We start from the raw sequence: 26,175 nt of genomic DNA on the forward strand, positions 1-26,175 counted from the left end.
ATTGAGAAGAGATAAGGAGAGAGGGAAAGAGAGAGACAGCTATAGATCTTCACTGTTCATGAATCTCCTCCTCCTCTCTCCCTCTCTCTCTCTCTCTCTCTCTCTCTCTCTCACACACACACACACACACACACACACACACACACACACACACACACACACACACACATATTTTGCTTTACCAGAGCACTGCTCAGCTCTGGTTTATAAGAGTGCTTAGAACTGTACTTAAACAAGGGACCTAGAGCCTCAGGCATGAAATTTTATCAGCATAGCCATAACCATTGTACTATTCCTCAACCCCAAAATGTCCTAAACACTTCCATATCCCTCTTTGGGGACAGGTGTTGTGAATACAGTGAACTACTAGTTCAAATTTATGTAAGATTTCATTTAAAAATACATTTAAATAGAATATTAATACTGAGCAAGTATAGAGTGATTGGATATCCATTTAAAATTACTTCTAAAAAATCTACTTTGAATTCTTATGACACACTTGAATGCAGATAGTAACTTTTACAAATGATTTTTAAAATCTATTTATTTATTTATTTATTTATGTTTTTGCCTCCAGGGTTATTGCTGGGGCTCAGTGCCTGCGCTATGAATCTACAAATCCACTGCTCCTCGAGCCTATTTTTCCCCTTTTGTTGCCCTTGTTGTTTATCATTGTTGTTGTTGTTATTATTATTGTCATTGTTGTTGGATAGGACAGAGAGAAATTGAGAGAGGAGGGGAAGACAGAGAGAAGGAGATAAAAAGACACCTGCAGACCTGCTTCACCATTTCTGAAGCAATCCTCCTGCACGTGGGGAGCCCTATGTCAGTCCTTGTGTTTTGCGCTATGTGAGTTTAACCCGCTGTGCTACCATCAGGCCCCCAAATGATTTGTAAAATGAGAAATTTTAGAAGATACAGCAATTCACAGTAAAATTACAAACTCACTTATTCTAGAATAGTTTTACTTAAAGAGCAGGTCATTAACATTCTCAACTGTGATAAGTAGAATCACACTGTTCTGGAGGCTTTAAATAAATGTCTTTATATGAACATTTCTATGGTCTCAAGTGCATGTGCAAAAAGTATTGGTTTAGTCTCAATATCATATTATTGGAGAAACTGAAATATGCTTTGCATGTTGGCTGGAAGTTCTCTTTGGTTAGCTTGAAATCCTCCATATCTGTCTGTCTGTCTGTCTATCTATCTATCTATCTATCTATCTATCTATCTATCTATCTATCTCATACACACTCTCTCTCTGATTCCATAACCAAACAGTAAAAGAACACTAAACAAAAACACCTGATTGTCCCACATGACTTCACTAGTTCACTAGGAAAGTTCAAAGCTCTTCATAAACATTTTGCTACCCAACCAGCAAATCGACTACATAAACCGCTTCCTGAGTATATTGCTCACCTATGAAAGCTAATGAATTATTTCAGTGCATTGGGGGACCATTAGCACACCCTTCCTGTATTACATAACAACCACAGCTTGAGAAGTTGTACAAGGTGAACTATGAAAATAAACACAGGCCCAGGGGCTCCAAACTTAAATAAACTGTGCTGCCAGCAAGAAGGAACGTTATTGTAAATAAGCAAAAAGTGGACAATGAACATCCTTTCCAAGCTACAGAGAAGGCAATCATGTCCGTTATCACAACACAAAATATCCAGTGAGGTATCATTGTAATTTCAGCAAGACAACAAAATTCTCAAGTTATTTACATAGCAACTGCATACATATTTTTTCTATGTGTATGTTTTAAAACAAAATATTAATATTACTAGGACTGCTTAATAGAAAATACTGATAGTAAAGAAGATATAATCCAATAAAAAGAATGGCATCATATAAAAATTAATATAAAGTGACATTAAGATTTCATTAATGTGTCTATATAGGAAGGATGATGTTCTCAGGACTCTTTACAAGCACAATTCCACAGCTCCTAGAATGACTTTTTCTTCTTCTTCTCCTTCTCCTTCTCCTTCTCCTTCTCCTTCTCCTTCTTCTTCTTCTTCTTCTTCTTCTTCTTCTTCTTCTTCTTCTTCTTCTTCTTCTTTTAATTCAGAGAGAGAAAGAGAATGAGGGAGTGACAGAGAGAAGATACCAAAGTATTGCTTTACCATCTGTAGTATTTATCTCAGTGCTATAGTTTTCCATGTGGTCTCAAGTTCTGGCTGATAAATTACCATCATATATATATATATATATAGTCACTTTTTGTTGCCTTTGTTGTTTTATTGTTTTAGTTATTATTGTTGTTATTGATGTCATCATTGTTGGATAGGACAGAGAGAAATGGAGAGAGGAGGGGCAGACAGAGAGGGAGAGATAAAGATAGACACCTGCAGACCTGCTTCACTACCTGTGAAGTGACTCCCTTGCAGGTGGGGAGCTGGGGGCTCAAACAGGATCCATAAGCTGGTCCTTGCACTTTGCACCACCTGCACTTAACCTGCTATGCTACTGCCGGACTCCCACCTTTTATTTTCTTTTAAAAAATTTAATAATAAAATAAAATCTGCATACAGTTTAAAGTGTACCAGTGTACTTTTAAGATCATTTTAGTTACAAATGGGCATCTACAAATTATCAAAAATGGCAACGGTCCCTAAATGTAGCTTCAAATGTGAAGACAGGAATGGGATGAACATATTCTATCCTCTACAATAGGAGTGAGCAGGTGGAGCTGAGTTGAACAACTCGTTGAGTAGATGCTAAAGACTAATTTCCCTGCTTTGTATATATGCAATCTCATACTTTTCCTGATTATTCACCTCCATGAGAACAATAAATCTTTAGTTTGTCACATCTAGCTGCCATTCAATAAGCATTCAAATTAAATAGACCCAACCCCTAAAGGGACTGATAATTTTTTTTAATAAGAAATGTTTAAAAGATGTTAACATCATACTTATATGACTCTTACAGCCTAGAGTCAAAAATGAATAATTTCCTCCATAACCTTTTTTTCAAGTACTTTATTTTATTTTTGAGAGAGATGCAGAGAGAGAAAGACTCAGAGAGAACCAGCAGAGTACTGCTCCACTCTGGCTTATGGTGGTGTAAGGGATTGAACTTGGGTCTTCAGAGCCTCAGGCATGAGAGTCTCTTTGCATAACCATTATGCTATCTACCCCTCTCCTGCCCCCTCCCTCGATAACCTTAATGCAGTTTTAGCAATTCCTAACCCACTGTAGGTAACATATATTTTTAAAAATGCGATGAGAAACCCATGCTGCTTTTCCTATGTGTCTCTGTGTGTATTATAATAATGCTCTGTGTGACTGATGAGAAGAAACATTTTCATTTGTCAAGAAGTGCCTGTCTTTCTCCTGTTATGAGTGAGCAGCACTGCAGATTCCGTGTTAAAGCATCATGTCAGCACATAAAATTCAAGCCATCAACATCCCTCTCCTCCTTATCTCCAAGGCAAAGACCTGACATTTCAAGAGGGAAATGTTATCAGCAATTCTTACCCATAGCTTTATTCAGAGAGCAGTATAAGCTGTGGGTAAGAAGTGTAAGAATATGCAGGTCTGTGTTTTAGTTGGAGGTCATCTAGTCTCAGAATGGCTCATAGTACAAATGCTTTGGCTTCAGTCGACTTGACAGGTCATGTAGCAGTGTGATTTCCTGAGCATACAGAATTTAAGCTCCAAGTGTCACACCGGGATATGACCTTGACTGAGGAAGAATTAGTGGTATAAAATAATTAAAGACCTCTGCTATTTTTTTTTGTCTTGCAAGGAGTTCTTCAAATAATCTTTATCATGCTTCACAGTTCAAATGATTCTTTATATCTTTTTATGGCTAAAAATGCTTATAAACAGTTCAGAAAGTAGTAATTGTATCATAGACAAGTATTTTTTTTATTTGAAATCCTAAAATGTTTCTAGCAAGAAAATCAAGTGCAGGGCAACTTGACTCTGTTATTTTTAAGTTTATTTACTATAGTATAAAATGTATAGGGCATATTTCATTTTAAATTGTTGGTTACTTTGTTGCTTTGGAAATGTCCAGCATTTATTATAAAATCCTAGTTTCAACTTATGAAAATATGAAAGTTTCATTATTATGCAGATGATTATAGGTATCAATTATAATCAGTAGTTCAAGACATATTCATACTTGAGAAAGAACATAGCATGTATGTACACTTCATGTTTTTATACATTGAAGAAGCATTTTACTTAAAAAGTCTATAATCTGTATGAGGGAGACAATATAATGGTTCTGCAAAAGGCTTTCAGGCTTGAAGGCCAGATCTGAGCAGTACTCTGGTCTGTCTCTCTCTCTCCCTTTTCCTCTACCTCTCATTAAAATAAAATAAATGAATAAAATATTGTATAATCTGAAAACAAAAGCATGTAAATATACCACATATATTCATTATATGTGAATAGTTAATACCATAGTGACATAAATTAAATCCTTATGTATAGTAAGTTATACTCCTTATTTCTTTATCATTCTTAGGAAGTTCTGTTTTTTTTTATGTATTAGATTTCCTAAAACGTATATTAGTTACATTTAGAAAAGCAATACCAGGGGGGCCGGGCGGTGACACACCATCTTTAGAGCACATAGTACGAAGCCTAAGGAACCACACAAGGATGCCTGTTCCAACCCCTTTTCCAACCTGCAGGGCGGTCACTTCATAAGTGGTGAAGCAGGTCTGCAGGTGTCTTTCTTTCTCTCTATCTTTCACTCCTCTCAATTTTTCTCTGTCCTATCCAAAAATAAAAAATAAAATAAAAAAATGGCCACCAGGAGCAGTGGATTTGTAGAGCAGGCACAGATCCCCAGCAATAACCCTGGAGCCAAAAAAAAAAAAAAAAAGAAAGGAAGGAAGGAAGAAAGAAAGGAAAGAAGGAAGGAAAGAAGGAAAGAAAGAAAGAAAGAAAGAAAGAAAGAAAGAAAGAAAGAAAGAAAGAAAGAAAGAAGAGAGGAATCGGGGAGTGGGGGTAGTGCAGTAAGTTAAGCGCACATGACACGAAACACAAGGACCAGAGTAAGGATCCTGGTTTGAGCCCCCAGCTCCCCATCTGCAGAGGCGTCACTTCACAGGCAATGAAGCAGGTCTGCAGGTGTCTTTCTCTCCCCCCTCTCCATCTTCCCCTCCTCTCTCCATTTCTCTCTGTCCTAACAACAACGACGTCAATAACAACAACAATAACTACAACAACAGTAAAAATAACAAGGGCAACAAAAGGGAAAATAAGTGATCTGGGAGGTGGTGCAGTGGATAAAGCATCAAACTCTCAAGCATGAGTTCCTAAGTTCAATCCCTGGCAGCACGTGTACCAGAATGATGTCTGGCTCTTTATCTCTCCTTCTATGTTTCTCAATAAATAAATAAAATATTTTTTAAAAAAGGAAAATAAATAAATATAAAAAATTAAAAAGAAAAAAAGAAAGCAATACCAGGGGCTAGGCAGTGGCACACCTGGTTAAATGCATACATTAAAGATCTGCAAATACCCAGGTTTGAGTCCATGTTCTCCACTTGCAGGGGGAAAAGCTTCATAAGTGGTGAAGCAAATACTTCAGGTATCTTGCTGTCTCTCTCCCTCTCATTTCAATTTCTTTCTGTCCTATCAAATAAATAAATTTTAAAAAGTAAGTAAGAAAAAAAATGGTCACTGTAAGTGGTGGATTTGTCATGCAGGCAGCAAGCTCCAGTGATAACCCTGGTAGCAGAAAGAAAGAAAGAAAGAAAGAAAGAAAGAAAGAAAGAAAGAAAGAAAGAAAGAAAGAAAGAAAGGAAGGAAGGAAGGAAGAAAGAAGAGAGAGAGGAGAAAAGAAATACCAATATTTTCTTTTGTGCCTGGACATTTTTTTATCTGGACATCCCCTTGGGGCACCCCATTCTATTATTGTCAACACTGCTTTTTTTTTCTTAATAGGACAGGGGGAGATAGGGAGAGAGACAGAGAGACATCTGCAATACTGCTTCACCACTTGCAAAGTTCTGCCCCTGCAGGTGAGGACTGGGGCTCGAACCCAAGTCCTTGTGCATTTTAATATGTGCGCTCAATTGGGTGCACCAACACAACATGGGCCCCTGTCAGCACTACCTTTAAAGAAAGCCCTGATTCACTCCTGAGCCCACCTTCATGTCACACATACCCCTCTCCCACCTTGTTTCATGCTGCCTTCAGAATGATCGCTTCCAAATCTCCATCACTACTTTAGACCACTTATTCCTGTTGTATTTTTCTCATTACCCACTCCTCATCTCTGAATAAATGTCTGAAAAGTTTAACATTGAAATCAGGACATGCCAGCACACACCAGTTAGTTATTAAACACATGTATTTGGAAAACCTAAATCATATAAATTTCAATTAAAATTCCAAAGGCCCCTATCTGAAGAGGCCTATGCACAGATATGTTGATAGCAGCACAATTTCCATTAGTTCAAATGGAGAAGCAACCTAGTTGCCCAATGACAGATATGTTTCTAGGAAAGTTGTGCATAAACACACACTAAGACACTGTGCAGTTGTTCAATATTGTAAAGTCGTCTCCATTGCCACATCTTAGATGGAACATGAAGATGTCATGTGAGTGAGATAAGCCAGGAAGTCCATATACTGAGTGCTTCTATATTCTTTCAGTCCTTCACAATCATGCTAATTTGTTTTCTTATCCCTCCTCTTATAGATAAGAGTAGCAATCAGCTCTGGTTTATGATGTTACTGGAGATTGAACCCTGGGACCTCGGAGTCTTAACACACAAAAGTCTTTTTTCATAGCCATCAGGTGTTCTCCACAGTCCCTTTCTCATCCTTTTAATGAGTGACAAAATGTCTGGAAATTACCAAACACTATGGTTGGAATTTGGAAAGGGCATATATGATTTGTTTTCTTATCTGATTTAAAGCTTTAATAATTAAGTAAGGACACTAACTGTTGTGTAATTTCACACATAAAAATTAGCATTGAGGGAGTTGGGTTAAGAACAGGTGGCGCAAAGCACAAGGACCGGCTCAAGGATCCCGGTTCGAGCCCCCAGCTCCCCACCTGCAGGGGAGTCACTTCACAAGCGGTGAAGCAGGTCTGCAGGTGTCTATCTTTCTCTCCCCCCTCTGTCTTCTCCTCCTCTCTCCATTTCTCTCTGTCCTATCCAATAACAATGACATCAATAATAACTACAATTATAAAACAAGGGCAACAAAAGGGGATAAATAAATAAATGTTAAAAAATTAGCATTGAAAGTTTACAAATACCGCGAATAATAGATTCAGTTTTATATGAGAAAATAGTTAAGCAACCTGAAACCAAGGGGTTTGGTCTGAATAACTGATGTTTAAGATTAATACAACAGCTGGATACAGAAATACTATGGACAGAGTTAAGGAAAACATTCCAAATAGAGAGTCTGTAATATGCACAGTCTTGCAATCTTCTATACAAATTCACTTGACTATGTTGTCAGTGATCTTTTTGTTTTACTTTCTAAGACTCTTCAATATATAAGCTATTAATCTTTTTCAAATCTATTGGAAACTGTAATGAATGCAGAAATTCATGAGTACTGGTTTGTAGCATGCTCAGAATATCTAAACTGGTCTTCATAGGGTCTCAACAATTGTTCATGGATGCAGGCACATAAGTATAAAATATATATGGGGCCAGGTCTCTACATGAAATCAGGAAACCAGGAGTTTAAAAGTAAAAAAAAAAAAAAAAACTGAATAACAAGTAGGACAAATGGAGATAGCAGATAACTAGCCAAGGTTAAAATTTGCCAAGTGTCTGAAAGAAGAAATACAAAAAGAAAACTGACAATCATCAAGATTCCTCTACAGAGAGGTTGGGATTGATTCACTTTTATCTGCTATTTGATGCCAACATTGCAAGTTTCTGACAACTTGTGATTGTTATAACATGTGATATTCTAAAAGGCTTTGAAGACGTGAAGTTTTTGTACTTTGGAAAGAAGCAGGATTTGCCAATTAAATATTTTGGTTTTTTCATGGAACAGTCTCCTGGATATCAATTCAAACTGTTTCTCCTTTTTTTTCTGGTTCCAAAGGTAGGAATTTTCTGAATTAATAATGCTATAACAATGATGATGATGATGATGATGATGATGATAATATACTCAGTGTTTCTTTATCTTAATACCCCAAGTGTCTGATAATTTCTTTCGTAGGTATGACACTTCTTTCTCTCTCTTTTTTTAAAAATTTCTTTATTGGGGAATTAATGTTTTACATTCAACAGCAAATACAGTAGTTTGTACATGCGTAACATTTCTCAGTTTTCCATATAACAATACAACCCTTATTAGGTCTTCTGTCATCCTTTTTGGAACTGTAGTCTCCCCACCCACCCACCCAGAATCTTTTACTTTGGTGCAGTACACCAATTCCTGTTCAGGTTGTACTTGTGTTTTCTCTTCTGATCTTGATTTTCACTTATGCCTGAGAGTGAGATCATCCCATATTCATCCTTCTGTTTCTGACTTATTTCAATTAACACGAATTTTTTCAAGGTCCATCCGATATCAGCTGAAAACGGTGAAGTCACCATTTTTTATAGCTGAGTAGCATTCCATTGTGTATATATACCACAACTTGCTCAGCCACTCATTTGTTGTTGGACACCTGGGTTGATTCCAGGCTTTGGCTATTACAGATTGTGCTGCTAAGAACATATGTGCACACAGATCTTTTTAGATGGATGTTTTAAGTTCCTTAGTATCCTTAGTATCCCCAGGAGAGGAATTGCAGGATTACAGGGTAAGTCCATTTCTAGCCTTCTGAGAGTTCTCCAGACTATTCTCCACAGAGGTTGGACCAATTTATATTCCCATCAGCAGTGCAGGAGAGTTCCTTTGACCCTACAACCTCTCCAGCATTTTCTGCTGTTACCTTTTCTGATATATGACATTCTCACTGGAGTGAAGTGGTATCTCATTGTTGTCTTTATTTGCATTTTTCTGACAATCAAAGACCTGGAGCATTATTTTTCATGTTTCTCAGTCTTTTGCATCTCTTCTGTGGTAAATATTCTGTCCATGTCCTCTCCCCATTTTTGGATGGGGTTATTTGTTTTCTTGTGGTTGACATTGGCAAGCTATTTATATACTTTGTTGATTAGCCTCTTGTCAGATATATGGCATATAAAGATCTTTTCCCATTCTGTGAGGGGTCTCTTGGTTTGGGTAGTAGTTTCTTTTGTGCAGAAGCTTTTTAATTTCATGTATTCTCATAGGTTTATGCTTTCCTTAGTCTTCTTTGTAATTGGATTTGTTTCATTGAAGATTTCTTTGAAGTTTATGCAAAAAAAGAGTTCTGCCAATATTTTCCTCTAAGCATCTGATAGTTTCTGGTCTAACATCCAAGTCCTTGATCCACTTGGAATTTACTTTTGTATTTGGTGAAATATAGTGGTTCAGTTTCATTCTTCTGCATGTTTCAACCCATTTTTTCCAACACCATTTGTTGAAGAGACTCTGCTTTCCCCATTTAATAGTCTGGGTGCCTTAGTCAGAGATTAGATGTCCATAGGTGTAGTGGCTTACTTCGGAGCTCTTAATTCTATTCCACTGGTCAGTGTGTCTATTCATCTTCCAGTACCAGCAGTTTTTATGACAATGGCCCTATAATACAATTTGAGATTTGGTAGTGTGATGCCTCAAGTTCTGTTCTTTCTTCTCAAGATTGTTTTGCAATTCTAGGTCTTTTCTGTTTCCAGATAAACATTTGTAGCATTTGTTCTATTCTCCTAAAAGATGTGCTTGGGATCTTGATGGGGATAGCATTAAATTTGTATATGGCTTTGGGTAGTATATTCATTTTGATTATATTAATTCTTCCAACCCATGAACATGGAATATCTTTCCACTTTTTTGTATCTTTTTCAATTTCCTTGAGTAATGACTCATAATTCTCAGTATAAAAGTCTTTCATTTCCTTGGTTAGGCTTACTCCTAGATATTTTATTGTTTTTGTTGCTTAGTAAAAGGAATTGATTTTTGTGTTTCAACTTCTTCAAACTTAGTGTTTACATAGAAGAATGCCACTGACTTTTGAATGTTAATTTTGTAGCCTGACACCTTATTGTATTGCCTGATGATTTCCAAATGCTTCTTGCTGGATTCCTTAGGTTTTTCCATGTATACTATCATTTAATCTGCAAATAGGGAGAGTTTGACTTCTTCTCTTCCAATTTATATGCCTTTAATTCCTTGCTCCTGCCTGATTGCTATGGAAAGAACTTCTAACACTATGGTGAGTAGTAATGGTGACAGTGGGCAGCCCTGTCTAGTACCTGATCTGAGGGGAAATGTTTCCAGTTTTTCACCATTGAGTATGATGTTGGCTGGAGGCTTGCTATATATAGACTCCATTATCTTCAGGAATTTTCCATCTATTCCCGTTTTTGTAGTGTTTTGATCATAAAGGGATGTTGGATTTTGTCAAAGACTTTCTCTGCACCTATTGATATGACCATGTGGTTTTGACTTTGCTTTTATTGATGTGGTGGATCACAATGATTGATTTACATATATTAAACCAACCTTGCATCCCTGGGATAAACCCCACTTGGTCATGATGAACAATCTTTTTAATATACTGCTGTATCTGGTTGGCTAGAATTTTGTTCAGTATTTTAGCATCTATGTTCATCAGAGATATTGGTCTGTAGTTTTCTTTTTTGGTTGTGTCCCTGTCTGCTTTGGTATCAGAGTGATGTTGGCCTCATAGAAGCTGGAAGGGAGTATTCCAGTGTCTTCAATCTTCTGGAAGACTTTTAAAAGTAGAGGTACTAGTTCTTCTTTGAAGGTTTTGTAGAATTCATTTGTAAAACCATCTGGTCCAGGACTTTTATTCTTGGGAAGGTTTTTTGATAACTGTTTCAAGTTCATTAGCTATGATGGGCCTGTTCATGTTATCTAGTTCCTGTTTATTTATTTTTGGAAGTTCCTAGGTATCTAGGCCACCGAGGTATAGATCTTCTCCTGAGTTTCCTGATTAGTTCTCTGTCCCCTGGTGTCAGCACAGGGCCTCCCCTCATCCCTCCCCACCGCTCCAGATTCTGAGGGCAGTAGAAATGGAGACTCACAGTTGCATTTGGTGAGTCTTGGGGGAGTCCTCTCCTCCCTTCAGCTATCTTTTTGTTGGTGAAACAGACTGGAGGTGGTGTCTCAGCTGGTAAATGCTGTACTGTTACCAGCCACTTAAGCTCTCGCTAGGCTCCTGTCTGTCCACAAGACTCACATGTTTGCATTCATGGGTGATTTGTTGGGTTTCTGAAGTCATTCTTGTCCTGTCTTGTTGCATTCCCAGGTGGTCTCCTTTGGTATTCCTGGTTGACCCAGTAGAGGAGAGAGAGACTCCTTTCTTTTTAATATTTTATTTTAATGAGAGATAAGTACAGAAAAAGAGAGAGACTAGAACACTGCTCAGCTCTAGCTTATGGTAGTTCCGGGTGTTGAACCTTAGACCCTGGACTCTGAAGCTTGAGAATTATTTTTTGCATAATTATTATGCTATCTCCCCCCAACCCAACCCTCCCTTCTACAGTGATAACTAAGAGATGATTCTGCATCATAATTTCCTACCAAAGGCCAATATGCATCCTAACTAAGAAATGAACAATACTAAGTCACCTTACCCCATTCTAGTTCACCAAGTTCAAAGCACAATTGGGTTAAATAACTGAGAAGTCACATCGCCTGAAAAGTCTAAACCATTTACTTTCCCAGTCCTTAGCAGAAAAATGTTTGATCACTCCGATCTTAAATAATGAGAAGGTTCCAGAAGTAATCCATGAAAATGAACGAGTAGGGTAAACTCTCAAGAGTATCAACTCGTGATAGCATAAACATTGCTTTCAGTCTTCTATTCAGACCCTTTCTCAAGCAGCACCAGCCCAAAGTTTTGCTTGCTTGCTTTCTTTCTTTCCTCTCTCTCTCTCTCTCTCTCTCTCTCTCTCTCTCTCTCCCTCTCTCTCTCCCTTTCTGTGGAAGCACAGGAGATCTGGAAAGGAGTGCCTCATAATTTGGAATTTTATCATTCTATGCAGAACTCTGTTGTTTAGAATAAATTGTTAACTACCCACTTGTTATATAAGAATTTTTTTCCACCTTTTTTACCCTTAAATACTGATTGAATATTGACTACATTTTTGTTTATCTATTAATTCAGTAATAACATATCCCATGGTTTATGTAAGTGGACTGCATATATCTTATGAATGAATTATCCTCTGCTTTATTGTTTTACATGGAATATCCAGAATTTAAAAACTTCTAAAATGTATATGCAGTACTGAAGATGAATTCTCAATAAGCTGTAGAAATACAGCTCTCACTTATGTTTCTCTCTCTCTTTCTCTGGACAAAGTTAGCCCAGAGTGGTGGAGGCCTGGAGATGAAAATAAAATAATTATTTTAATTAATTAAAAATACATATTTACAAACATTGTGTATGTGACTATCCACTCATTATATCAACAAAACTGCTAATTCTCCAGGTTTTCAAAGAAATTTTGAGAAACAAAGAACAGGATTTGATGGGGAAACAATCCTAATTCTTTCTGATTCCATCTATAGTCATTAATTACATAAATATGTAGTGATGTCAGATTTCAGACATAACTCATTGAGAAACAAGTTTCTACTTTTGTGAGAAAAATGTCAAGACTTTAAAATCACAAAGTTGAGACTGATAGATTGTTACTTTTCAGGAATTATAAAACTTCGTTGTTCCCCTAAGCCTCTAAAAATAAAAAATGTTGTAATTATCAAAGCATTCTAAGCTTCAGAATGCTAAACCCAGCACCCTACCTGCATTCTTTTTCTTTTTTTGTATTGCTTCTTTTGAGATTTCTTTATCACCAGTGTTTGACAATTTGACTATGATATATGACTCTGCAATTTTCCTCATTTTTCCCAAGTCATCTTAATGGGGGAATTTAATGGTTTAAAAGACAGTTATCACACAAGTACAGTTTCTTCTCTTCTGGAGGTACCAATAGACCGACCACTCCCACCACCAAATGCAAGCTTCCTTTCCCCATAATACACTGGGTCCCACTCATCTTCCCAACTCCCTCTTTTCTCTCCATCTTAGGGTGACTAGCTCTGCTGAATTAAATGACAGTTGGTCTGAGTTCTATCCTGGGTTTAACTTTCTTTGTTACTAATAGTTTGTTATAAATTTTAAGACTACAATGTACAGTCACACTCACCACTGATGTTCTGTGTTTTCCTTTTGTTTAGCTTCCTCCAAGTGGACCATCTGGTATTTGCCCTTGTCCTTCCTTTCATCATATCTTAAACCTGTTTCTTTCCTTCCTTCCTTCCTTCCTTCCTTCCTTCCTTCCTTCCTTCCTTCCTTCCTTTCTTTTTCTTTCTTTCTTTCTTTCTTTCTTTCTTTCTTTCTTTCTTTCTTTCTTCCTTCCTTCCTTCCTTCCTTTCTTTCTCTTTCTTTCTTTCTTTCTTTCTTTCTTTCTTTCTTTCTTTCTTTCTTTCTTTCTTTATTTCTTTCTTTCTCTCTTTCTTTCTCTCTTTCCCAGAGTACTGCTCAGCTCTGATTTACAGGAGATTGAATCTGAGACTTTGGAGTCTCAGGCATGAGAGTCATAAACCTCTTTTTCTTACCTGAGGTTTTTATTGAGCTTTTGGATTAAGTTTCCCTTCATTCTACCAATTTTCTCATATAAGTGTGTAAACACACACACACACACACTCACACTATATATAGTCTGATTGGATTTATTTTGAAGTTACTGATGCTACATGATTTTTGTCAGTATTTTTTTTTCTTTTTTGAATTTTGTTTTGGATACCTCCATTGCTTTGTCTTTAAGTTCATTGACATTTTCTCTTCCATACAAAAGTTGTCTTAATCTTTATCATATGCGCTATGTAACAGTACTAGTTTGATTTTGAACGATTGTTAGAACGCTTGACATAACCTACTACATCTTAAAATATCTTACAGAGTTAAAATAATAGTTTTCAAATGTTCTGTGTTGTTTTCTTTGTTTTTGGTAGAGATAGAGAGGAAGTATGTTAAAAAGGCCATAGCATCAAAGCCTGCCTTCACCCTGAGTATAGTGTTCATGGAAAAATAATACATTACCCAAGTGAGGTATTTCACTGGGAATACACATCTGCTTTCATTATGATCTTTTTTAAATTTTCCCTCTTCATCATCATCCTTTTTCTCTACCACTGTATTTTTCTATTAGTGTTCATATACATACTTTATCATTTATTTGTTGGACTGCGAATTTTTTATTGGATGATAAACTTTGCTTTGCCTGGTTTTTTTTTTTTTTGTATTCCTTTAAATATTTTTATGCATAACTGCAATTCTGTTAAGCAACCTAGAGATCATTGGATTCTTTCAAGATTTACCGACATTCAGAGGATCCTTTGGTCAATGCCTGATTTTTCCATTCTGCTGAAAGAAATCACCTTCTACTATACCACTTAATGTATCATGAACTTCCAGTTTGGCTAACATGGGAAGAAAAAAAAAAACTCTACTGAGCCTTGTGTGACAATCTTAGATTCACCCCTTGGAGTTTTCAGCTGGTTCCTTCCCAAATTATGGGGCGTTTTTAGTTTTTATGTATTTATTTATTTGTTTTGACAAAATTGAGTACTAAAGTGAACATATTTGTGGGGAAACCCTCCACAGATATTTCCAAAGCTCTTTTTCCGTGCAGTTAGCTAACTCTTGTATTCAGTTATATAAACTCTAGTTGCCTTGTTTTCACTAAGTTTCTATTCTATCTTCTCAATTTAAAGAGACTCCATCTTATTCTTTAATTCCTCCTCTCTATTTTGATATGGACATTTCTATGGGCAATAAGGTAAACAAATTGTAATGCTTATCTCATTTTTTTTTTTCACATCTTCTAAGGATTGTTGTTTTGTGCTACCTGGAGTCCAGTTAGTTTTTTGGGGGGGAAGTATGTCTGACTAAATATTTGTTTTGTAGGGAACTATAAACAAGCTTCTTGTTTCCTTATCTTGTTTAGAAGAATAAACTTCACCACCCAGCATAAAATCTTGAGATGTTTACATTTAGAAAAGCATAATAAAAATAAACAAATTGACCTCAGTTGTAATAAGGAACAGATAATGATGATAAATTTTAATAAAATTTTTATAGGAAATCACTCTTTCATTGCATAGTAGTGTATCAGATGGACTAGGACTTCAGAGGCATATTACAGAACTGTTATGTGCACAGACATGCACACATCAGACAGTGTCCTCATGACCCCACCCAGCTCGCCTCTACACATTACTTGACTACATCTGCCCAAGGTGGTGATTTTGTTATGTGAATATATAAAATAAACCTATGACATCATATAGTCACACATACATGTGACACACACACAAGTGTATTCTGAGGTAAAATATAAAAATACATGTCACTGTATAAACCCAAAAATATGTATCTCAAACTACTACATAAATTGTAGAGTAAAAAACAGTTAAGTTAAAGAAAGAAAAAAAAGTCAAGTGTAACTAAAACAATTTTTCTTCCACTGAAAAAATACCTAAGAAATACAACTCCAATTTAAAAACATATTTATTGATTGATTGATTCTCTTTTGTTGCCCTTGGCTTTTTTAAAATTTTTTTTTATTGTAGTTATTCTTGTTGTCGTTGTTGGATAGGACAGAAATGGAGAGAGGAGGGGAAGGCAGAGAGGAGGAGAGAAAGATAGACACCTGCAGACCTGCTTCACCGCCTGTGAAGTGACTCCCCTGCAGGTGGGGAGCCGGGGGCTTGAACCAGAATCCTTATGCCGGTCCTTGCGCTTTGCACTACATGCACTTAACTCGCTGTGCTACCACCCGACTCCCAACAACTCCAATTTTTTAAAGCATGTCTTAAATATTAATGATAAGACTGCAGGTTTTCTCACTTTTAAGGGCTATTTGTTTCAACTTCAGAGGGTAGGATACTGTTATCAGTTCTGATCTGAAATTCATAAACCAGTAGAAAATGTAGACACTTTCCATGTATTCAAATTATGTCAACTGCAATCAAGAGCACAGAATACACTAATGTGTTATAACACCCCTGCTGATGTTAGCTGAGGGTTTTGTTTTGGTTTGTTGTCATCTGGTTCACCGCTCCATGCCTAATATTTCAGGAAAAGAGCTATAGATACAAAAACAGAGACAGAGAGAAGGAATGATATTACAACACCAAAAATTCAGAGTGTGAACTGGACTTGAATCTGGCAAAGCAGGCACCCTACTTGGTGAGCTATCTTGTTGACCCTTATTTGTGGGTTTTTCTAATTATTTATTTATAGAATGGAAATACTGACAAGACCGTAGGATAAAAGGAGTACAGTTCTGCACAGTTCCCACCACCAGAACTCCATATCCAATCCACTCCCTTGATAGCATTCCTATTCTTTATCCCTCTGGGAATATGGCCCCAGGGACATTATGGGGTGCAGAAGGTGGAAGGTTTGGCTTCTGTAATTTCTTCCCTAGTGAACATGGGCACTGGCAGTTCGATCCATACTCCCTATTTGTGAGTTTTAACTGATAAAAATATTGCTGCAAATCCAGAAAGCATTTCCAATATTGAAGAAATGTGAATTGATTACCCAAAGTGTATTCAATTACTCTGCTTTCAAAACCAATCTGAACATTATTATCTTTTATTTTTTAACAAGTGCACTGCTTGGTGGTAGCATAATGTTTAATGCTAATGGCAGGGACTGAAATTGGAGCTTAGGAGCCTCTGACATGACAGTTTTTTGCATATCCACTCTGTTGTCTCCCCAGTCAGAAAATTATTTTTTCTGGGTTTTGAAAGTATGTTTTCAGTACTCAAGATATTTTGGATTTCTGCTATACTTGTTACAGTTTCTTCCCTTTTATTTATAATCCTCTTTCCTCAGCTCCTTTCCCATTTTTTCCCCATGAATATGGCTAAGTGTTTCTCAGAGTTGTTTGTGCTCTTGATGAACTAGTTCTGTTTCATCTCATTCATCTTTTGTAATGTTTTCTCTGTGTTGATTTGGTTTTTGATGACGTTTGTTTCTACTCTAATTTTGATTAATTTATTCCTTCTATTTACATTAGGTTTAATATTTACTCTTCTCTTTCTAATCCTCAAGTGAGCTAACAGGTCTTGATATTTAAAAAATATATATTTATTTATTCCCTTTTGTTGCCCTTGTTTTTTTTATTGTTGTAGTTATTATTGTTGCCTTTGTTGTTGGATAGGACAGAGAGGAATGGAGAGAGGAGGGAAAGACAGAGAGGGGGAGAGAAAGATAGTCACTTCACCACCTGTGAATTGACTCCCCTGCAGTTGGGGAGCTGGGGGCTCAAACCGGGATCCTTAGGCCAGTCCTTGTGCTTTGTGCCACATGTGCTTAACCCACTGTGATACCACCCAACTCTCTGGTCCTGATATTTTTTGTTGTTGTTTTCCTGATGTATATTTTTATGGCTATGAATTTTGATTTTCTCAGGCTATTCTCCGGACTCTTTTGCCAACATAATTATGCTGCATCTTAGTGTATGTCCCTCTGGATTTATTCTGTTTAAGACTCTTTGAGCTTCATGGATCTGCATAGCTTGTCCATTGTGTAGTATGGGGTAATGTCTATTGTTATCGCCTCTGGAATGTGTTCTTACTTTTTCTCTCCCTCTTTTCCTTCTGCATGGTCTATAATGTGAATTTTGTTCCTTTTGATGTTTCCACACATGCTGTTTTTTTTTTTGTCTCCCTTTTTTTCCCCCTTATTCTACTTTGCCCTATACTGAGACACACTGACTTGTTTTCAGCCTCCTGTGATTCTGCTAGTGTCCCTCATTTGTAATGTTTAGTTTGACTATTGCCTCCTTCTTGCTTGACTAATGTGGCCATTAGCAGAGCAACTAAGGCCTTTACCTCTCTATTTTCTTGAGTTTGCCTCCTGCTTTCTCTTAGAGTTTCATATTTTCCTGTTTCTTCTTTTCTCTGTGAATCTCATTTTGTTAAGTATCATGAAGACTACTGTTTTGAGTCCTTTCTCTGGAGGTTTATTTGCCCTCAGTATATTTGGCATTTTGAATGTTTTGTGGTGTTTAGGAAGCTTTTGTCTTCATTTGTTACTGAGGAAAGTTTTTTGGTTTTTTTTTTCCCTCTCCCAATTCTAATTGGTGTTATTTATGGTTTGTGGTCAGGGCTTTTATCAATAGTTTAATTAGCTTGAGCAAATAATCTCCACTATGTGTTTTTCTCCATGGAGGATGTGTGGAGTTTGACTAAGGCATAGTTATAGCCAAGTCGGGAATAATCATAAATAATCCTGAGAAACCTCTGAAGATGGAACCCAGCTGAAGGAATACTATACTAGAGACCAAAAAAAGGAGCAGAAATTGGTCAGCAGAAGCTGGTCAGGCAAAGGAGGGAGCTCTCAAATTGAAGAAAAATGGACATCAGTTTATAGACACACACATCCCCCTCCAACTACAAGATGTTACTAGTAACTTTAATTACTAGAGGGAACTCCCACTGCAGTCGGGGTGGAACCTCAAATTCCAGTAATGGGAGAAGCAGTTGTAAGAAAAGAAAAAAAAAAAGCACAAAAGATTTCCCCTTTAGAGATAGTTTGGTGTAGGGTGGAGATTCCAGATTGTAGCTGGAAATTCTGAACTCAGGACTGTGTAATCAAACAGCAGCTGCCAGGGATACCAGGAACCCCCAGAAAAGACACATTGCATTTCCCTGTAGAAGCAACACCCTCTTAGGGCTTGAAGTTGGTGTTCAGGTGTGAAGCAAAATGACCCATGAGCAGACGACTCCAGGGTCGCAGAACTCAGTCAAATGAATCACTTTCTGGAGAGACTGACTGACCCACCCATAGATTAAAAAGCAAAGTGTCTTTTCAGTAGCCTAAGGGTGGGAGACTCCATGAATACCAAGCCTAACTAAGCAAGTCTCACCCCAGATAAGCTATTTGGCTCTTTTGCAGGCCAAAGAGCAAACTCTTCTGGATGCTAGTAGGAAGCAAGGCAGCCCAAGGCAACCAGAATCAAACTACAGGAATTCACATCACCAAGAGACTCACTAGCCCTCCTGCAGGCCAGAGAGTGAATTGGCCTTAGAGTAGGCTGGGAATGGGTAACTACAGGTCACTGAATCCAACTGAAGGAAGACATGCACCTCAAGGGAAGCTGATGGGAACGGCTACTGGTGAGTAATTAAAGCATCTAAGCAAGCAACTGAGTAGTTCCTGTGCAGTTGAACCCACTGTAGAAAGTCACTCCTGTAAGAGGCCTATAGATTCTCCCACAAGGTCCCAAGAATCATGTGGGGTTCCTCTGCAGTGAGACAGTCGTGGGAAGGCACAACTCCAACTTAGCTTTAACCAATTATTCACTTTTAGGCTGCAAACTCAATCCCAGCCAAGTCCTCCATTCCCCTCCTCAGAGATTCTGGGGTTTGGGGTGTTGCCTTTCTTTAGCCAGTCTGGTACCAGCCAAGGATGGAGTTGAGTGTGGTTAGGGAGCACAGCCTAGACTCTGAATGGAGCAATGCTGCTTCTCTGACTTCGGGGTGGAGGTGTGCATTTCTTGGTCATGATCACTGTCAGAAGAATGCTCTTTCCTCCCACCCTCCCTTAGAGGTTAGTTTTATCTGTTTCCCAGCCTGGTGGTAGCTGCCTCTTAGACTGTTTATATATTACTGCTACCCATCTCTTTCTCCCACCCTGTGCTAACAAGTTTGTTTGTTTTTGGTTTTGTTTTATAACCTCAGAGCTCAAAACTTGATAGATTCTCTTCCCTAGGAGTTCGCACAAGACCTGTTTTCCTACACTGAGTTCTCTCTGCTCACAGGTCACAGATTGCTCAGTTGCTTTCTTTCTAAAACAACTTCTCTGTTTTTCCTGTTTCATGACTACTCAATAAGGTTATACTTTTTTTTTAATTTAGTTTCTTCTAAAATCTCTTTTAGAATTCATTTCTCATCTCTGGTGGTTAGTAACAGTCCTTTCCTGGTTTGGTCATCTGGGATCCTCCCAAAATGAAAAATTTTAAGTCTGAATTTGTCATACTTTCAACGCAGACCTGAAATTGAATCCAGTTTTTAAGACTAATTAGTGTTAACCATGAACAGATGATTAAACCATCTTCATGTTTTCACTGGAGATAGTACATAACAAAGAGGTTTTTTTATTTGTTTGTCTGTCTGTCTCTTTTTCTTTTTCTTTTTACCAAACCACTACTCAGCTCTGGCTTATGGTGGTGTTAGAGATTGAACCTGAGATTTTGGAGTCTCAGGCAGGAGAATCTCTTTGCATAGTCATTATGCTATTTGCTGTACATGTCTCTTCAGTAGGAGAATAGACTTTGAATCCAACATTTTTTACTTCTAAATTTTTCATTTTTTTAAACACAAATAAAATGTGGAGCAAAAAAAAAAAGGGGGGGGTTGTTAAACCGTGGAGGGGCTAAGGTTGGTTGTTAGCACGAGATCTGATCCTTTTCAAGCAGTAAGGTGGCATTGGGCTCTTGTGCTCAAGACATAGTCTACACATGGGGTACATGCATGTATGGGTTGTTTCATGTGGGATGGAAGCATGTCATGCATGTCTCTGAAGGAGGTAGACTTATAACATCTGCCACAGGGGACTGGGCAGAATGGTCAGGCCATTTTGCTTTCCTGCCTGAGGGTGCAGGTCAGCTTGCATTTCCTGGGTTAGGGTGATGGTGTGGGTGTTCATGCACAGCCCTGGAGCGGGGCAGGCTGCTTGGTGGTTCTGGGGAAATGGCCTTTGGCTGGAAGCCATAACTGATGCACCAGCTGCATAGCCAGGCGCACTAGAGGAGTTGGTAGCAGGTGGTCCAGGGGCTCCCGAGTAAGAAGAGTAGAAAGGTTGGTTAGCTGCATACACAGGTACCATTGCAGAGCTAGTGGGTGCAGCACTGCTCCCCGAAGTGAGTGAGTGCCCTGAGCAGTGGTCCCCTTGGAGAAGGGTGGGCATGCATGCACGATGGCTGCTTAGCTGTGGGACGTGATGTCCATTCCTTTCTGTCACAATTTGGGGCAGGTGCTGATGGCCACATCCTGACCAAAACCTGGGCCCAAAGAAGTATATAGCCCAGAGGGTGCCTGGGGGCAAGCAGGTATATATAACTAGAAGGTGAGTGTGGGCCAGCTGGTAGATGTGGCCCAGCAGGTGCTTGTGGGCTAGATGGTGGATATATACCAGCAGGTGCATGGCGGCCGGAGGGTGGATATGGCTCAGCAGGTAGATAGAACCCAGCAGGTGCCTGTGGGCCAATAAGTGCGTATGGCTCAGGATCTGACCAGATGTAGTCAACTAGTCTTGTCTGGTGGAAACAGGAAAGCCGCGGAGCTGCCCACATGACATGGGTGCCAACCTGGGTGCCACGCCTGGAGTGGATGGTTGGTCCACACCCATTGCCACTGGGAACTCACTCAGACAGATGGCCACCCTGAGGTTGAGGCCCCAGGAAGTGTGCAGGTGAGAGAAACTGCAGCTGATGTTACAGGGCTGGGAGCCTTCTTGTCCCCTGCAGCCTCTTCAGGGAGCAGGACATGCCCTGTGATGACCTTTGAATGTGTCACATAGGGAGCCAAGGCCCTCAGGGGAGGGGGGGCGTTATAGAACCTGTCAAAGGACAAAGGTCAAGGTTCAATGCTCCCTTTGCCCCTACCCTGCATGTGGGTTAAAAGGTATCAGCCAGATACCAGATGGGCTACCAGTCAGGGGTCTCAGAGACCTTGATCACCAGAACCTTCCCCATACAGGGGAGTAGGTCTCTCAGCCTGGGCTGGTTGGTTGCTTGCTTCTTATTCCTGCAGTCTGTGCAGACAACTCCTCCTCCTTGCACTTCTGTCCCTGGATCCCTAAGGAAGGCCAATGTCAGAGCCCCCAGACACAGCACTAGGATATCTGACTCTGCAGGCTGACTTCCCTGCTTAGTGGGATTGGAGGCAATGGTCCTGTTTGTTCACCACATGCTGGCCAGTTCCCCAGCTTTTTCAAAGTCATTTCCCCTTGCCAATTTGAGATACTCTCTCTAATAGATACCACTATTCTTGTTCGAGTTTGAAATTGTTTCTGGCACTTCTTTTTCTATGTTGTTGCTATGACCACTTTTTAATATGTTTCAAGAACTCACTTTAAATTATGACTACTGTATTCTGGGGGTTCATTTTAACATATTTTGAGCTAGCGTTTTCTTCTTATTCTTCCCTTTCAAAATTAGATTTTATGGTGTGTGGATTATATTTTAATTTAACTAATTAAATTTAATTCCCATCTGTACTTTAGAATCTATTTGTCTAGGTAAAAGTCATTTTGATATTTCAATGCAGTTATGATACACTAAGAGAGATTCATCTTTACAATATCGATATTCTTATCATATTTTCTGTTCAAATAGGCTTTTTTTGGATAGAGTTTTAAACATTTAAATCTCTAAACCTTAAACATTTGTGTAAAACATAATTCTATGATAAAATAGCTAGATTTTCAAATCAATTTTTAGTTTTATAAGTATAGATTTCTCTATAGATTTTTGTTGCTGAACTGCAAACATTCAATAATTTTTTACAATGTTTACATCATTGTGAAGTTTGAGGTTTCTAGGGTTTAAAATAGAATTAAATAGAGTAGTGACATACTTAACAAAGTCTAGGATATATTAAGAACTCAATCAATATAGAGCAGTATTTTTTTAATTTTTTTAATCTTTTTTTACTATTTATTCCTTTTTGTTGCCGTGGTTGTTTTATTGTTGTAGTTATTATTGTTGTGGTTATTGATGTTGTCATTGTTGGATAGGACAGAGAGAAATGGAGAGAGGAGGGGGAGACAGAAAGGGAGAAAGAAAGACAGACACCTGCAGACCTGCTTCACTGCTTGTGAAGCAACTCCCCTGCAGGTGGGGAGCCGGAATCTTGAACTGGGATCCTTTCGCCTGTTCTTGCACTTAGCGCCACCTGCACTTAACCCGCTGCACTACTACCAGACTCCCTAGAGTAATATTTTTATATAGAGGACAAACAAGGAAATTTACCAGTGGGCCCATTTTCAACTCAAATGTAAATAACTGCTTGGACAAATAGAACTGTGGGATTTGATTGCTTGAGAAGACAGTAAGCTGATTAGCATAAATACTTTAGATCAACTTAGGACTAGTTAAGCATGCCATTTCAGAAAGTTTTACCTGTGAATCCATTTTGGTCAAACAGGAAACAAGTTTGACCTTTCAATTCCCTCTTTGGAATATTTATTACATCTCTCTATTCTCTTTGCTGCAAAGTATGGCAAAGTCCTCCAGGCAACATCCCAGACTGTGAGTCTGAGGATAAAATGTGTTGTAAAGAAAAGCAGGACAGGAAAGTCACTAAAGAGCATATTCTGCAGCTGCAAAAGCATCTGCAGACATTCCTTGGTTCTGATGTGTTCCTTGTAACACTGCTTGTCAGAGCAGGAGGCCCACAGGGTAATAGCATCAAAAGCCCTCCAGGAAAAAATAAAATAAAAGTCACTTTGCAGCTTTTTTGAGTTGCCAGTCAGTGGAAAACAACTGTTCTTTTATTAAAAAATCATAACTGGGATTCTTTTTTTTTTTCTTTTTCTTTCTTTCTCTCTTTTTTTTTTAAAGTTTTTTGTTTGCTTGGGTTTTTTGGTTTTTGCCGCCAGGGTTATTGCTGGGGCTCAGTGCCTGCACCATGGACCCACTGCTTCTGATGGCTATCTTCATTGTTGTTGTTGCTGCTGCTTTTGTTGGATACAACAGAATGAAATTGAGAGAAGAGGGGAAGACAAGAGGGGGAGAGAAGGATAGACACCTGCAGACTTGCTTCACTGCTTGTGAAGTGACCCCCCCCTGCAGGTGGGGAGCCGGGGCCTCTAACCAGGATCCTTACACAGGTCCTTGCGATTTGCACTATGTGCGCAAAATTTTCAAATGTGCACTACCACGCGACCCCCTAACTGGGATTCTTCATACTGAGAATATTGAGTGCTTGCATCAAGGTAATCTCATTATTTCTGCTAAGTGATAGTTACTGGGGATTAGGACACAAGGTGATGTTGATGAATTGCACTAAGCTAAGTTGACATGAATGGTATGGGGAGGGGGGCAGGTGGTGGCACACCGGGTTGAGCGCACGTGCTTCAATGCACAGGGACAGGGATGCAGGTTCATGCCCCTGGTCTCCATCTGCAGGGGGAAAGCTTTGCTAACAGTGAAGCAGTGCTGCAGGTTTCTCTCTTTCTCTTTCCCTCTCTATCTCCCCTTACCCTCTCAATTTCTGGCTGTATATCCAATAAATAAAGGTAATAATTTTTTTTAAAAAAAGCTGAATGGTATAAGTTGACTGACTGCTATGGAACTGATCAGAACATAGTCGCATATAATGCTTTGGATGAGGTGAGTGAGATAGCTCACCTGCCTTGCTTGTCACGCGCACAGAAGTTGAATTCAATGTTAAATCAGTGTGATGCGTTTAGACGTGTTTGCACTCTTCCTGATCTTAAAGAGAAATTCATTCATTTCATTATTCAGTGTGACATGACCTATATGTTTTTATAGATTTTTATGAAAAGGATGGCAAACAGTGGAATCAAAGTACATGAATTTCTCAATGAATTGGTCTCAACATGCCATAGATTGATCATATCAAGCCATTTCCTAGAAACTGAGGAACTTCCCATTTTAGATGCATTCATGAAAAAAACAACCAAATCAAACTATAAAACAAGTACTGCAGGTGAAAACCTAGAGACATTTTATTTACCTGTTTTATTTATTTAGGATAGGTATACGTAAAATTGAGAGGCAGGAGGGATAGAGAGGTGGGGAAGAGAGGGAGAGTGCTGTAGTTGTAGCCCTATTTCACTTCTTGTGAAGTTCCCCCCCACACCACAGGTGGAGACTGGGGGACCGAACTTTGGTCCTTGCACACTGTGATGTGTTTTCTCTACCAGGTGTGCTACTGCCTAGCCCTTTTTTTTTTTCCAGGTTTTGGATAGAAGAACAAGTTGTAAAAGTTTTAAATATGTACAACCATACTTTCTAAAATAAAATTTCCATGCTTATGTTTGTTTTCTGGCTTCATTATTCATTCAGTGTTCTAAGTCCAATAAATCTTATTTTTCATATACAACTCTACTATGGACATAATCAAAAGATCAGAGTAAACAGACCAGAAATTATCTTTGTTGTTTATTTATTTCATGGTGATGGATTAGGAAAGGCTTACATATAAAAAAAAAAAGACTGTGTCATTCTTCCAAATCCTACTGCAGCATTCTTTTTTTAAACTGAGGTTTTTTTAATATTTATTTACTTATTTCCTTTTTGTTGCCCTTGTTTTTGTTATTGTTGTTGTTATTGATGTCTTCTTTGTTGGATAAGACAGAGAGAAATGGAGAGAGGAGGGGGAAGACAGAGAGGGGGAGAGAAAGATAGAGACCTACAGACCTGCTTCACCACTTGTGAAGCAACTCCCCTACAGGTGGGGAGCTGGGGACTCAAACCTGGATCCTTATTGCCGGTCCTTGTGCTTTGCACCACATGCGCTTAATCCACTGTGCTACCACCCAACTCCCTGCAGCATTCTTTTTAACAAGTCCACCCAGACACTATTTAGAATGATTTTGTCATATCTGTCACTGCAATGTTTTTATTAGAGCCTAGTCAGTGGAACAGCATGCTGCGTTATGTATTTCAGCCCTGTAGAAAATCTGAATCTCCACTAGTTTTATTGTCCTCTGGGAAATTAACCTATTTTTAGTCTAAACTAGAGGTCATAGTATATGTATTTCCCAAAATATTTGAACCAGCATTCCTGTCTTACCAGTTCTTATTTGTTAATGAGTTGTGGGAAATGTTTGATATATGTTAATTATATTAATTAATTTTATATCTATATGCAAATTGGGATTTTGTTATTTGTAAATTTTACCTCAGTACTAAATACTCTAGTGCCCATGGGTCCAGAGACAACTTGAAGAAAGCCTTTGATTAGATTTGTGTTTGTGCCTTAGGCTCATTGTCCTTCATTGTTCAAGACTTCTGTGCACCCTGCACCTTGCACCCGACTGAACTCAGTAAGTATAGAAAGATTTCCATTCTAATTTCCACTTCTGCCAGCTTTATTTTATTGTCCA

At 38.4% G+C, this 26,175-nt stretch overlaps 1 long non-coding RNA gene across 2 annotated transcripts in view; it reads left to right on the plus strand.

Moving 5' to 3' along the window:
* Window positions 1-26,175, plus strand: part of LOC132534639 (uncharacterized) — a 274,622-nt gene that overhangs the window by 187,672 nt on the left and 60,775 nt on the right. For both annotated transcript variants that reach the window (XR_009546368.1, XR_009546367.1), the window contains exon 3: window positions 26,053-26,115. This is a non-coding gene — a long non-coding RNA (uncharacterized LOC132534639). The remainder of the gene's footprint in view (window positions 1-26,052; window positions 26,116-26,175) is intronic.

Source organism: Erinaceus europaeus, chromosome 19 (assembly GCF_950295315.1).
Source record: "Erinaceus europaeus chromosome 19, mEriEur2.1, whole genome shotgun sequence".
NCBI classification, from domain to species: Eukaryota; Metazoa; Chordata; class Mammalia; order Eulipotyphla; family Erinaceidae; genus Erinaceus; species Erinaceus europaeus.